Below are 13,035 nucleotides of genomic sequence, written 5' to 3'. Positions count from 1 at the left end.
TTATCCTGCCCTTCCCACGTATTATCACACTTTGTGTAGGCTCTGATAGTTTACAGGCCACCTTTGCATTGCTATTCTTAGCTGATAGCATTTTGCTACATGTGGGATTTATTTTACACACCCCTGGGCTTGTGTTATTATTCAATTTTATTTGAGCGTGTTAGTGATCATTAGTATATGGTTGATTCTGTCGGTCATGGTCTTTTTCATCTGACCCTGCTGTATATATCTCCGTATATGCTGTATCATTTCTCTTTTTCTATCATTGTGTTATTTTGTCATTATATTTAATAAAGATATTTTTTGTGCTTTTTACATTGAGTACAATATTCTTTTTAGGGATATGTCCCAATTGGTTCGTTTTTAGGTTTAATTGCTATATGGGACCCCACTACATGCCATTTCTTTGGTGCAAGGTTTTTGGTTAGGTTGTCTAGTCTGATGGATGAGTCTGGGATTGGCGAATGCCAGGAGGACGTTACCTGCCTTACTGCCCAATGCTAACTGTTAAGTGTGGTGGAGGAGGGATAATGCTATGGGGTTGTTTTTCAGGTGTTGGCCTAGGCACCTTAGTTCCAGTGAAGGAAATATTAATGCTTCAGCATACCAAGACATTTTGGATAATTTTATGCTTCCATCTTTGTGGGAACAGTTTGGGAAAATACCCTTTTCTCTTCCAGCATGACTGTGCCCCAGTGTACAAAGCAAGGTCCATAAAGGCATGGACGGGTGAGATTGGTGTGTAAGAACTTGACTGGTCAGAACAGAGTCCTAACTATAACCATATTAAACACCTTTGAGAAAAGCTAGAATGGAGATTGTGAGCCAGGCCCTCTCATTTAACATCAGTGTCTAACCTCACAAATGTTCTCTTGGGTGAATGGATAAAAGTTCCCACAGACACACTCCCAAATCTTTTAGTAAGCTTTTCCGGAAGAGTGGAAGCTGTTTTAGCTGCAAAGGAGGGACCAGGTGTAATCTGTCGGTGTCCCAATACTTTTGCTCATATAGTGTTTGTGTGTCTGTGTGTGTGTATATATAAATCACATACTTTTTGGAACCATCGGAGTGCTGTGGGATTTCTTGCGTTTATGTTTTATAATCCACGGATCTGGATTACCTGCTTGCACCCATTACCGTGTTGGAATCTCTTGCAGAGTGCTGCTTATCTCTATCTATCTATCTATCTATCTATCTATCTATCTATCTATCTATCTATCTATCTATCTATCTATCTATCTATATATCTATATATATATATATGTATACATACAAAATAAAATGTAAACCGCACATTCCAAGTTTCATAAAAATTAAGGTGCAAGCCCGCTGGGGATATGGCCAAGGTCTCCCAAATGATGTATTTTTCCCAAAAACAGGCAGCACTCCAGAAATTATAGCAAAAGTAGAAAAGGTGTTTTATTCCATCAATCCAAATAGCAACGTTTCAACTCTTTAATAGAGCCATGATAAAAAATATATATATATACACTACCGTTCAAAAGTTTAGGGTCACTTAGAAATTTCCTTATTTTTTAAAGAAAAGCACAGTTTTTTTGAATGAAGATAACATTAAATTAATCAGAAATACACTCTATAGATTGTTAATGTGCTAAGTGACTAGCTGCAAACGTCTGGTTTTTAATGCAATATCTACATAGGTGTATAGAGGTCCATTTCCAGCAACCATCACTCCAGTGTTCTAATGGTATATTGTGTTTGCTAACTGTGTTAGAAGGCTAATGGATGATTAGAAAACACTCGAAAACCCTTGTGCAATTATGTTAGCACTGCTGTAAACAGTTTTGCTGTTTAGAGGAGCTAAAAACTGACCTTCCTTTGAGCTAGTTGAGAATCTGGAGCATTACATTTGTGGGTTCGATTAAACTCTCAAAATGGCTAGAAAAAGAGAGCTTTCATGTGAAACTTGACAGTCTATTCTTGTTCTTAGAAATGAAGGCTATTCCATGCGAGAATTTGCCAAGAAACTGAAGATTTCCTACAACGGTGTGTACTACTCCCTTCAGAGGATAGCACAAACAGGCTCTAACCAGAGTAGAAAGAGAAGTGGGAGGCCCCGCTGCACAACTGAGCAACAAGACAAGTACATTAGAGTCTCTAGTTTGAGAAATAGACGCCTCACAGGTCCTCAACTGGCAGCTTCATTAAATAGTACCCGCAAAACGCCAGTGTTAACGTCTACAGTGAAGAGGCGACTCCGGGATGCTGGCCTTCAGGGCAGAGTGGCAAAGAAAAAGCCATATATGAGACTGGCTAATAAAAGGAAAAGATTTAATACGGGCAAAAGCACACAGACATTGGACAGAGGAAGATTGGAAAAAAGTGTTATGGACAGATAAATCGAAGTTTGAGGTGTTTGGATCACACAGAAGAACATTTGTGAGGCGCAGAAAAACTGAAAAGATGCTGGAAGAGTGCCTGACACCATCTGTCAAGCATGGTGGAGGTAATGTGATAGTCTAGGGTTGCTTTGGTGCTGGTAAAGTGGGAGATTTGTACAAGGTAAAAGGGATTTTGAATAAGGAGGGCTATCACTCCATTTTGCAACGCCATGCCATACCCTGTGGACAGCGCTTGATTGGAGCCAATTTCATCCTACAACAGGACAATGACCCAAAGCACACCTCTAAATTATGCAAGAACTATTTAGGGAAGAAGCAGGCAGCTGGTATTCTATCTGTAATGGAGTGGCCAGCGCAGTCACCAGATCTCAACCCCATAGAGCTGTTGAGGGAGCAGCTTGACCGAATGGTACGCAAGAAGTGCCCATCAAGCCAATCCAACTTGTGGGAGGGGCTTCTGGAAGCATGGGGTGAAATTTCTCCCGATTACCTCAGCAAATTAACAGCTAGAATGCCAAAGGTCTGCAATGCTGTAATTGCTGCAAATGGAGCATTCTTTGACGAAAGCAAAGTTTGAAGGAGAAAATTATTATTTCAAATAAAAATCATTATTTATAACCTTGTCAATGTTTTGACTATATTTTCTAGTCAATTTGCAACTCATTTGATAAATATAAGTTTGAGTTTTCATGGAAAACACAAAATTGTCTGGGTGACCCCAAACTTTTGAACGGTAGTGTATAGTGAAGGTGTAAAGTTCAAGGGTATGGTTGAAAAGGACCACACTTATCCCCAGCAAACTAAAAAGGAGAGCTTACAGCAGAACGTGCTGTTCATGTCCAGCAGGAAGCAGATGAGCTAGCATCCAGAAGGGACTTGTCCTAACAGGTGTGGATCACAAAAGTGGGACCCCCACCTATAACTTATTACAGATCCTATAATTAATATAATGAATGTCTGAGATGGGGATACTTTAAAAAAAAAAAAAAAAAAAAAGATTGCCAAGAAAATTGGCCATTACTCATTCTACTGTATCAAAAATTATTAACAAGTGGATGCAGCGGCATAGCTATAAAGGAAACAGAAGTAGTCCAAAGACCATTTAATCTATAAATGGTAGGCCTTGTTACAGATTTTGTATTAAGGCCTAGAAGCAACAAGGTATACCTCTGAGTTTCTGCCAACTTGCCCATGCCAGGCCATTCCTGCAAGTTCAGCCTGAGAGCAGAAATCCAGAAGCTAAAAGAAGTCATCACAATGGATTTCTACCTAGGAATAAAGGAAATGCTTCTGTAACATCTTCAGAATGAAATTCTGCTATAGAATATCGACAAATGTTATTGTGAAATCAGAGGGATAATATCTGGCTAAAAATAAATACTAGCACTATCATCAAAATAGATTTCTGATTAGAAATAAAAAAATGCTCTTGTGGCACCTTTACAATAAAATTATACCTGAGATTAAAAACAACTGCTATTGTGATATCATCAAAACTTATTACTGACTTGAAATAGACAAACGCTATTGCGACATCATTACAATAAATTCTTCCTTAAAATAAAGACAGACGTTATCATGACATGATCACAATGCCTTGAAATTAAGACAATTGCTGTTGCAACATCATCACAATGGAATTCTGCCTAGCAATGAAGTCAAACTCTATTATTGCATCATTACAATAACATTTTGTCTAGGAATAGAAAAATGGGCTATTGTGAAATCACAATACCACATTTTGCCTACAAATAAAGACAAGCACTATTGGGACATCATCTGAATGGAATTCAGCCAAGAAATAAAAAGACTCACGCCATTGTGATATCATCACACTTGAATTATGCATAGGGATAAATATCAACGCTATGTATTTCTGATTTTAAAAAAAAGACAACTGTATTTGTGACTTTACCCCAATAGAATTTTGCCTAGGAATAAGGAAAAATGCTATTGTGACATCATTACAATGAAATTTTGCTAGGAATAAAAATAAATAGTATTGTGACATCATCACAATTGAATTCTGTCTAGAAATTGTTAGGGATCTGCCAGGTACTACATCTAGGTATACTCCTGGGATTAATCAATCCACACCTGAGGCCAGACCTGTTCGACTGACACCATCTCCCACCAACCAGGGTGGCAGGCTCAGGAGTGGGAGAGCCTATCGCGGCCTGGTCAGTCGGAGTTAGCTTCGCCCCCTGTCCTTTATTACCTGCTGTGTTCTCCTCCTCAGTGCTTGTAATTCTTTTGGATTCCTGGCCCCACTGCTGCTTGCTCCAGCCTGCTTCTGCCGTGCTTCTGCCTTGCTGCTGTTCTGCTTAACCCGCTTGCTTTGCCTCCGGCTTGCTTCCTCCTCCGTGCTCACTTGGGTATACTCCACTTCATCCTGGTCCTGACAACTCATTCACCGCTCCGTTTCCTCGTGGCGTTCCGTGGGCTACTGCCCCTTCCCTTGCGTGTTCCCTGTCTGTTCTCCCGTGCACTTAGACAGCGTAGGGACCGCTGCCCAGTTGTACCCCGTCGCCTAGGGCGGGTCGTTGCAAGTAGGCAGGGACAGGGCGGTGGGTAGATTAGGGCTCACTTTCCCTTCACCTCCTTCCTGCCATTACATAGTTACCTATAGGGCTGGGTCCAAGAATATTAAGGCTGATGCCCTGTCACGTAGTTTCATGGCCAATCCTCCTTCCGAGAAGGATCCTGCTTGTATTTTACCTCCTGGTATAATCGTTTCTGCCACGGATTCTGATTTAGCTTCTGATATCGCGGCTGATCAGGGTGCAGCTCCCGGGAACGTCCCTGGGGACAAACTGTTTGTTCCCCTGCAATACCGGCTAAGGGTACTCAGGGAAAACCATGACTCTGCTCTATCTGGTCATCCTGGCATCTTGGGCACCAAACACCTCATTACCAGAAACTATTGGTGGCCTGGGTTGCCTAAAGACGTTAGGGCTTACGTCGCCGCTTGTGAGGTTTGCGCTAGGTCCAAAACCCCTAGGTCCCGACCTGCGGGCCTACTACGTTCCTTGCCCATTCCCCAGAGACCTTGGACCCATATCTCCATGGATTTTATCACCGATTTGCCTCCATCTCAGGGCAAGTCGGTGGTGTGGGTGGTAGTAGACCGCTTCAGCAAGATGTGCCACTTTGTGCCCCTTAAGAAGCTACCTAACGCCAAGACGTTAGCTTCTTTGTTTGTGAAACACATCCTGCGTCTCCATGGGGCCCCAGTCAATATCGTTTCTGACAGAGGGGTACAATTTGTTTCCTTATTTTGGAGAGCCTTTTGTAAAAAGTTGGAGATTGATCTGTCCTTCTCCTCCACCTTCCATCCCGAAACTAATGGCCAAACGGAGAGGACTAACCAGTCCCTGGAACAATATTTAAGGTGTTTCATCTCTGACTGTCAATTCGATTGGGTCTCATTCCTTCCCCTTGCTGAATTTTGCCTGAATAACCGGGTCAGTAACTCGTCAGGGGTCTCCCCGTTTTTCTGTAATTTCGGGTTTAACCCAAGGTTCTCCTCCGTTTCCCCTGGTTGTTCCAATAATCCTGAGGTAGAGGATGTTCATCGGGAACTGTGCACTGTCTGGGCCCAGGTTCAGAAGAACCTAGAGGCGTCCCAAAGCGCACAAAAGATTCAGGCGGATAGTAGATGTTCTGCTAACCCCCGGTTTGTCGTCGGGGATTTGGTCTGGTTGTCGTCCAGGAACTTGCGCCTTAAGGTCCCGTCCAGGAAGTTTGCTCCCCGATTTATTGGGCCCTATAAGATCATTGAAGTCCTCAACCCTGTATCCTTCCGTCTGGAGCTGCCCCCATCCTTTCGCATACATGACGTCTTCCATGCCTCCCTCCTTAAACGCTGCTGCCCGTCCTGGTCCCCCTCGAAGAAACCTCCTGTTCCCGTTCTCACCCCTGAGGGGGTGGAATTCGAGGTGGCCAAGATTATTGACAGTAGGATGGTCCAGGGCTCCCTCCAGTACCTGGTCCATTGGAGAGGGTACGGGCCGGAGGAGAGGACTTGGGTACCTGCCCATGATGTTCACGCTGGGGTATTGATCAGGAGGTTCCACCTTCTCTTCCCTACTAAACCGGGTCCTCTTAGTAAGGGTCCGGTGGCCCCTCATAAAAGGGGGAGTACTGTTAGGGATCTGCCAGGTACTACATCTAGGTATACTCCTGGGATTAATCAATCCACACCTGAGGCCAGACCTGTTCAACTGACACCATCTCCCACCAACCAGGGTGGCAGGCTCAGGAGTGGGAGAGCCTATCGCGGCCTGGTCAGTCGGAGTTAGCTCCGCCCCCTGTCCTTTATTACCTGCTGTGTTCTCCTCCTCAGTGCTTGTAATTCTTTTGGATTCCTGGCCCCACTGCTGTTTTCTCCAGCCTGCTTCTGCCGTGCTTCTGCCTTGCTGCTGTTCTGCTTAACCCGCTTTGCTTTGCCTCCGGCTTGCTTCCTCCTCCGTGCTCACTTGGGTATACTCCACTTCATCCTGGTCCTGACAACTCATTCACCGCTCCGTTTCCTCGTGGCATTCCGTGGGCTACTGCCCCTTCCCTTGCGTGTTCCCTGTTTGTTCTCCCGTGCACTTAGACAGCGTAGGGACCGCCGCCCAGTTGTACCCCGTCGCCTAGGGCGGGTCGTTGCAAGTAGGCAGGGACAGGGCGGTGGGTAGATTAGGGCTCACTTTCCCTTCACCTCCTTCCTGCCATTACAGAAATAAAGAGAAACGCAAATCACATTTTGACAAGGAATAAAGACATATGCTAATGTGAAATCACAATATTAAATTCTACCTAGGAATAAAGACACACACTTTTGTGACATCATCAATGCTTTATGCCGAGAAATAAAGACAAACTCTATTCTTACATCACTACAATGGAATTACAGATGTAGCCATCTTTAACTTGACTCCAATAAGTTGCTGCAGCGCAATATCACACAACAAAAGCCATTGAAAAGTCATTAAAAAAAGTCAAGATAAGGGATCTAGCCACTGTTTATTTAATAATAAATTAATAATAATTTAGTAATTTTGGCTGTGAATAAAAACAAACGCTATTGTGACATTATTTAAAATAAAGACACACACGTTATTGTGACATAATAAAATAAATTTGTGCCTATGACTAAAGACAAGTGCTATTGTGACATCATCACAATAGATTTTCGTTTTTGAAATTAAGACAAACGAGAGTGTGACATCATCAGAATTGAATTTCGACTGGGAAATAAGAGAAATGCTCTTGTGACATCATCACAATGGATTTCTGCCTTCTAATAGAGACAAATCTGTTGTCAGATCATCACAATGAAATAACACCTAATAATAAAGACAATCACTGTTATGATATCACCACAATTAATTTTTGTCTGGGAATAAAAACAAAAGCTATTTTAATATAATAAAAATGGAATTCTGCCTGGGAATAAAGACAGACGCCCTAGTGACATCATCACAATTGAAATCTGTAAAATGTTATTGTGACATCGCAACAATCGATTTGTGACTTGGAACAAAGGCAAAAGCTACTGTGACATAATTGTAAGGGATTTGTAACTTGGTACAAAGACAAATCCTATTGTGTCATTATTACAATGGAATTCAGCCGAAAACAATTACAAACACTGTTATAATGTAATATCTGGGGACTGAATCCTTATATTGAAGGGAAAGTAGTTACTTTCATGGCCTTGTACCCATATTTGCTAAAACATATATTTGGCATACTGCATCTTCAGCCACTTAGTGTATAGAACAGTGGTTAGCCAGCTAAACCATGTTCAGTGTTGGGAGGAAGTTGGCCTGACCTGAGCTCTTTGTACTGTTGACAAGTAGAAGAGGTATTATTCCATAAGGGAAAGGCGTAAAAGCTGCTTTGGAAGTGGAAAGAGTAGGACAGACTGATTGCTTTGGAGCAGGAACGAGGAGTCTGCTTGGACTGGTGCAGACCGACCTATACATCATTAAGCCTGGGGTGGCGACAGGTCCTTAAAAGATCAGGGGTGGTGTGTGAGGGCCCTCTGTATGGATAGTTGGGCTGGACAATGAAGGGTACAAAGAAGAGACGTGACACAAGACAGTCTGTGAAGGTTGATACCAGCAGTAGTGCAAGACTAAGGGGAGACTTGATCCTAAGGACTATTTGCAAAGCAACCAGCAGCCACCTGCTCAAGGGGCACTAGGCCTGAAGTACTCATTTCAGCCATTATCTTAAGACCTACTAGGCTGAAGCAGATAGCCCTTCTATTAAGGAGAAGTGCCCATAGCCCTGTGTCTGCCGGTCACTAGAACAAGCCAGTCACTTTGCCAGTTTGAGCCGTAACTTTGTCTGTGCCTCACAGTAGTGAAAAGAATAATAAATACCATAACTATTCTGGCGCTCCCCAGAGTGAAAAGAACTGTAAATATTGTCTATAGATATGTATACCCCAGTTACAATGGTATATATTTGAAAGAGCATGTAAAGTTCGCAAGTTTCTACTGAGGGGTATTGCCACAATCTTCTCCCACCCTCCAACAACTTACGTTGACATCATAACAATAAATAAATGACAGAAAAAAACAAAACGGAACTGAATCCCATTTAGATACTGTGGAGAGCTGTGTACAGTATGCAAGTAATTCATCCAACATCACAAAGCTGAATAAAGTCTCAACGCAGGAGTGTAAAAACTTTTCTCCCAGTCAATGTCAGATATTGATACTAGTTATAAGTAAATGCCTTATGTGGGTTGTTTTTCCAAGGTCTATACAAAATATTACAGTCAAATACGGATGTAGCCATCTTTAGCTTGACTCATAACTTGCTGCAGTGTGATATCACCCAACAAAAGACATTGTAAAGTCATTGAAAAAGTCATTGAAAAAGTCAAGATAAGGGATCTTGCCACTGTGTATTTAATGCGTTAAAAGTCAAGATAAAGACGGCTACATCTGTATGAACTTATTTTTTCCACAGAAGGAAATTATTGCATAGTCAATTTGAGTGATTTTGTTCAATTAGATCACTTTTATCTTTATATATTGTTTGAATTACGTGTGCCCACATATGTTAAAACATAAACCCGACTTTACAAGGGTTGTCCTTGATTTTCAGTTGACTGTTAATTTATACATACACGTATACAGTATATACGCATAGATAAAAAAAATTCTCATTGAATTAACTTTTACTGTGAAATGTCAATGTCCTGCCAATTCTTATACAAATTGGGAAGCCTGAGGTACTGAATATGGGGTTTTAATTAGAAAATGTACTGACACAATTCCCCGAGTGAGACTCTTTTAAAAGGATAACCACTGAGTTATTATCCCAAGGTTATAAGGATGAAAGGCATTAGACGAGGTCGTGACAACTACAACGTGAGGCCTTTAGTTATTTACCTTGTGTGACACTGAAAGAAATGGATGATGACAAACACCAATGCATCATAGAAGAGGGATTATTGTGACAAGCTTAATTACATACCATAAGGTATCATTCGGCAGCATAAAATGCACAACAAATACAATAATCTAGCCAATATAACAGCGATCCCTTCAATCAGTGATGTGCATCTATTATACATGAGCACACTTGACTTACATTACTGCACAGAATTTGTTTTAGAAGGAACTAAAAAAATATAAGAGACACTATCACCCATAGTATGGGAAAGCGACTAGCAATCTAAGTGGGGCTGTAGGGACAATGCAGTGGTATTATAATTACATTTATATAGTGTGTGCAGCATTGGGAATACTGATGGCTTCACTCATAATTAAAGAATACTGATTACAATCAGATTCTCCATATATTATTTTACCTTCCTATACATTTTTGTTCAGAGATACCTAATAGTTTATTCATTTGGTAGTTAAAACACATAGGGTATGTTCACACGTAGAGTCAAAAACGTCTCAAAATACGGAGCTGTTTTCAAGGGAAAACAGCCCCTGATTTTCAGACTTTTTTGAGCAACTCGCGTTTTTCGCTGCATTTTTGCAGAGTTTTTTACGCCCGTTTTTGGAGCTGTTTTCATTGGAGTCTATGAGAAAACGGCTCCAAAAACATCCCAAGAAGTGTCCTGCACTTCTTTTGACGAGGCTGTAATTTTACGAGCCGTCTTTTGACAGCGACGCGTAAAATGACAGGTCGTCGGCACAGTACATCGTAAAGCATATTGAAGGTAATGGGCAGATGTTTGCCGATGTATTGGAGCCGTTTTTTCAGACGTAATTCGAGGCGTAAAACGCCTCCATTACGTCTAAAAATAGGTCGTGTGAACCCAGCCATAGAGTATGAGGTAATTAATACCCAGGCATTTTGGCCCTAATGACCAGAACAATTTTTCTCATTTATAGGTCAAATGGCTATAACTTAAATTTTTAGGCTATTCAAGTGCAAATATTGCTGTTCTTTTTTACCATTTTCTTTTAACAAACAGCAGTTGCTCTCCATAAATTATTGTTACTTTAATGCATGAAAATATCACTTTTTAAGGTAAAAAATATATATTTTAACAATGTGAAAATAAAAATGTAAAAAATGTATCTATATATCTCTTTGCTATTGTCTGGTGGTTATCTTAATGTATGGTTAATCCTTAAAGGGTTATAGGAAATTAGAATGAAATCTACTTTGAAAATATTGTGCATTCTCTATAATTCATGTTAGAACTGGTCATTTGGAAATTTTATCGGGGAATGAATATTGAAGTGATGACATAATTACTTTAAAATTCTGCAGTATAAAGTCACATTAATAATGTAACTTCTGTATTGTACCCTCTTTCTGTTTATTATTTCAAGTAGCTTCATGTGATCTCATGTTCATGACATCAGCATAAAACAATAATTTCTAGTGTTATATAGTGCTTTGTAATAAACTGCTATTGTGTTTTATCTATTAAAGTACTGCCTTGGTCTCCTCCATCAATCTTGTATATGACATGCTATGCATTAGTAATACAGATTTGCCACCAGCATTTTTGTGTTTGACTTCTAGCTATAATAGAAATGCTCTCCTCCCTCTAGCCTAACATTGTATGAAAAAATGTATGACTTACAGCAGATGTATCTCTGAATAGCAGTTTCCAACCTTGTAAAAAGTTAAAGATTTATAATGAGAAAAAATAATGCATTTGCTTTATACATAAAAAAAAAACCCAGAAACATTCCTTCCTATGTCAAGACATATTACTACATTAAGGGCATGTTCAGATGTGGCGGAATTTTTTCCGCTGCAAATGTGGTGCAGATTTGGGGCAATTACGCAACGAATCTGCACCAACATTGGCATATTTGACAGGTAATTCAGACGTTGCAGATATCACAGCGGACTTGCCACAGATTTCAGTTTTTGCATTACAAAGACTGAAATCTGCAGTGAAATTTTGCTTCTTCTCTGCAATGGAATGAGCATGCTGCGGAGGGAAAATTCTACACCACAGCCTGATTTCCGCACAGTTATTTTCTGCAATGTCTGAACTAAGTTTCCTAAAAATGTATAGAAAGAAATTAAAAAAATGGCTGCTGCAGAATTCCACTGTGGACTGTCCGCAGCGGAATTCAACAGCAATTCCGCCATGTCTGAATGTGCCCTAAGAAGAAATCTTTTATAACATTTTGGCTTCTTATTAGAGATGAGCGAATTGATTCTACACAAAGCAAATTTGGTCAGAAAAATTGTCAAAGGTTTTGGAGTTGTCAAATTCTGAATCTTTTGGGGTTTGCATTATAGAAACTGTGGTTTTAAAGCGGCTGATAGCAAGCATCGGCTGCCATTTTACAGCTTAGAAAAATAATCAAATGACCTCGGGCAAGCGACCCCATAATGCCTTGCAGGAAGCCTTTTCAAAATGCAATGCAGTTATCCCTCCATACACCATCTTTATCTTGACTTTTAACGCATTAAATACACTGTGACAAAGGCTTTCGTTGGGTGATATCATGCTGCAGTAAGCTATCAGAGTCAAGATAAACTTGGCTACATCCGTATACCCATATATGTTGCTGTCACTTTGATAATACTAATGCCAACTTGGAGTTCAGAGAGTCAGACACAAATTTTCAGGTCAATTGGGGCACTTACGATTGACGGCCAAATTATTCCCAACCAAATTGAATCGGACAGCCGATTTTGACCCATAACTGATTTTGGAAAATTCACTCCTCTCTACTTCCTATCCTACAGATCAACTATTACAACAAAGACAGAAAACTCTCTGATCAGTGGACTTGCCCAAAAAACTCCCCACATGTTAAAGGGGTTGTCCAGGAAAAAATAATAATCCAAAAAGTGTCCCCCAGCCTTGGTTTGCCTTCCCTAATACACGCTATTAAACTTCTAACCAGTTTCTGTTTGATCTCCATCGTCACTGCTGCTGTTTCTGTTTGTTTACATCCTTTGCTTTTGGCCCTGGCTGTTTCCTGTCTTGTAACCCACCATACCCATGATTCCCTGCTGCATCTGAGGAGACAGCTTACATCCCCCCTTCCTCCAAAGCATCTCAGCTATTTGAATACTGCCACGCCCCTCTATGTTCACAAGATGTTGCAGACAGTAATTAGGCTAATAGATAAAAAAAAAAGGCCATTAGCGATAGGAGGACAATAGAGGAGGAGGAGAAGGGAGCGTGGAGGACAAGATAAAAGGAGGAGGGGGTGTGTTAGAGAAG

The sequence above is a fragment of the Rhinoderma darwinii genome, chromosome 8 (genome assembly GCF_050947455.1).
Source record: "Rhinoderma darwinii isolate aRhiDar2 chromosome 8, aRhiDar2.hap1, whole genome shotgun sequence".
Taxonomy (NCBI): domain Eukaryota; kingdom Metazoa; phylum Chordata; class Amphibia; order Anura; family Rhinodermatidae; genus Rhinoderma; species Rhinoderma darwinii.
Note: the sequence above shows the minus strand (reverse complement) of the source record.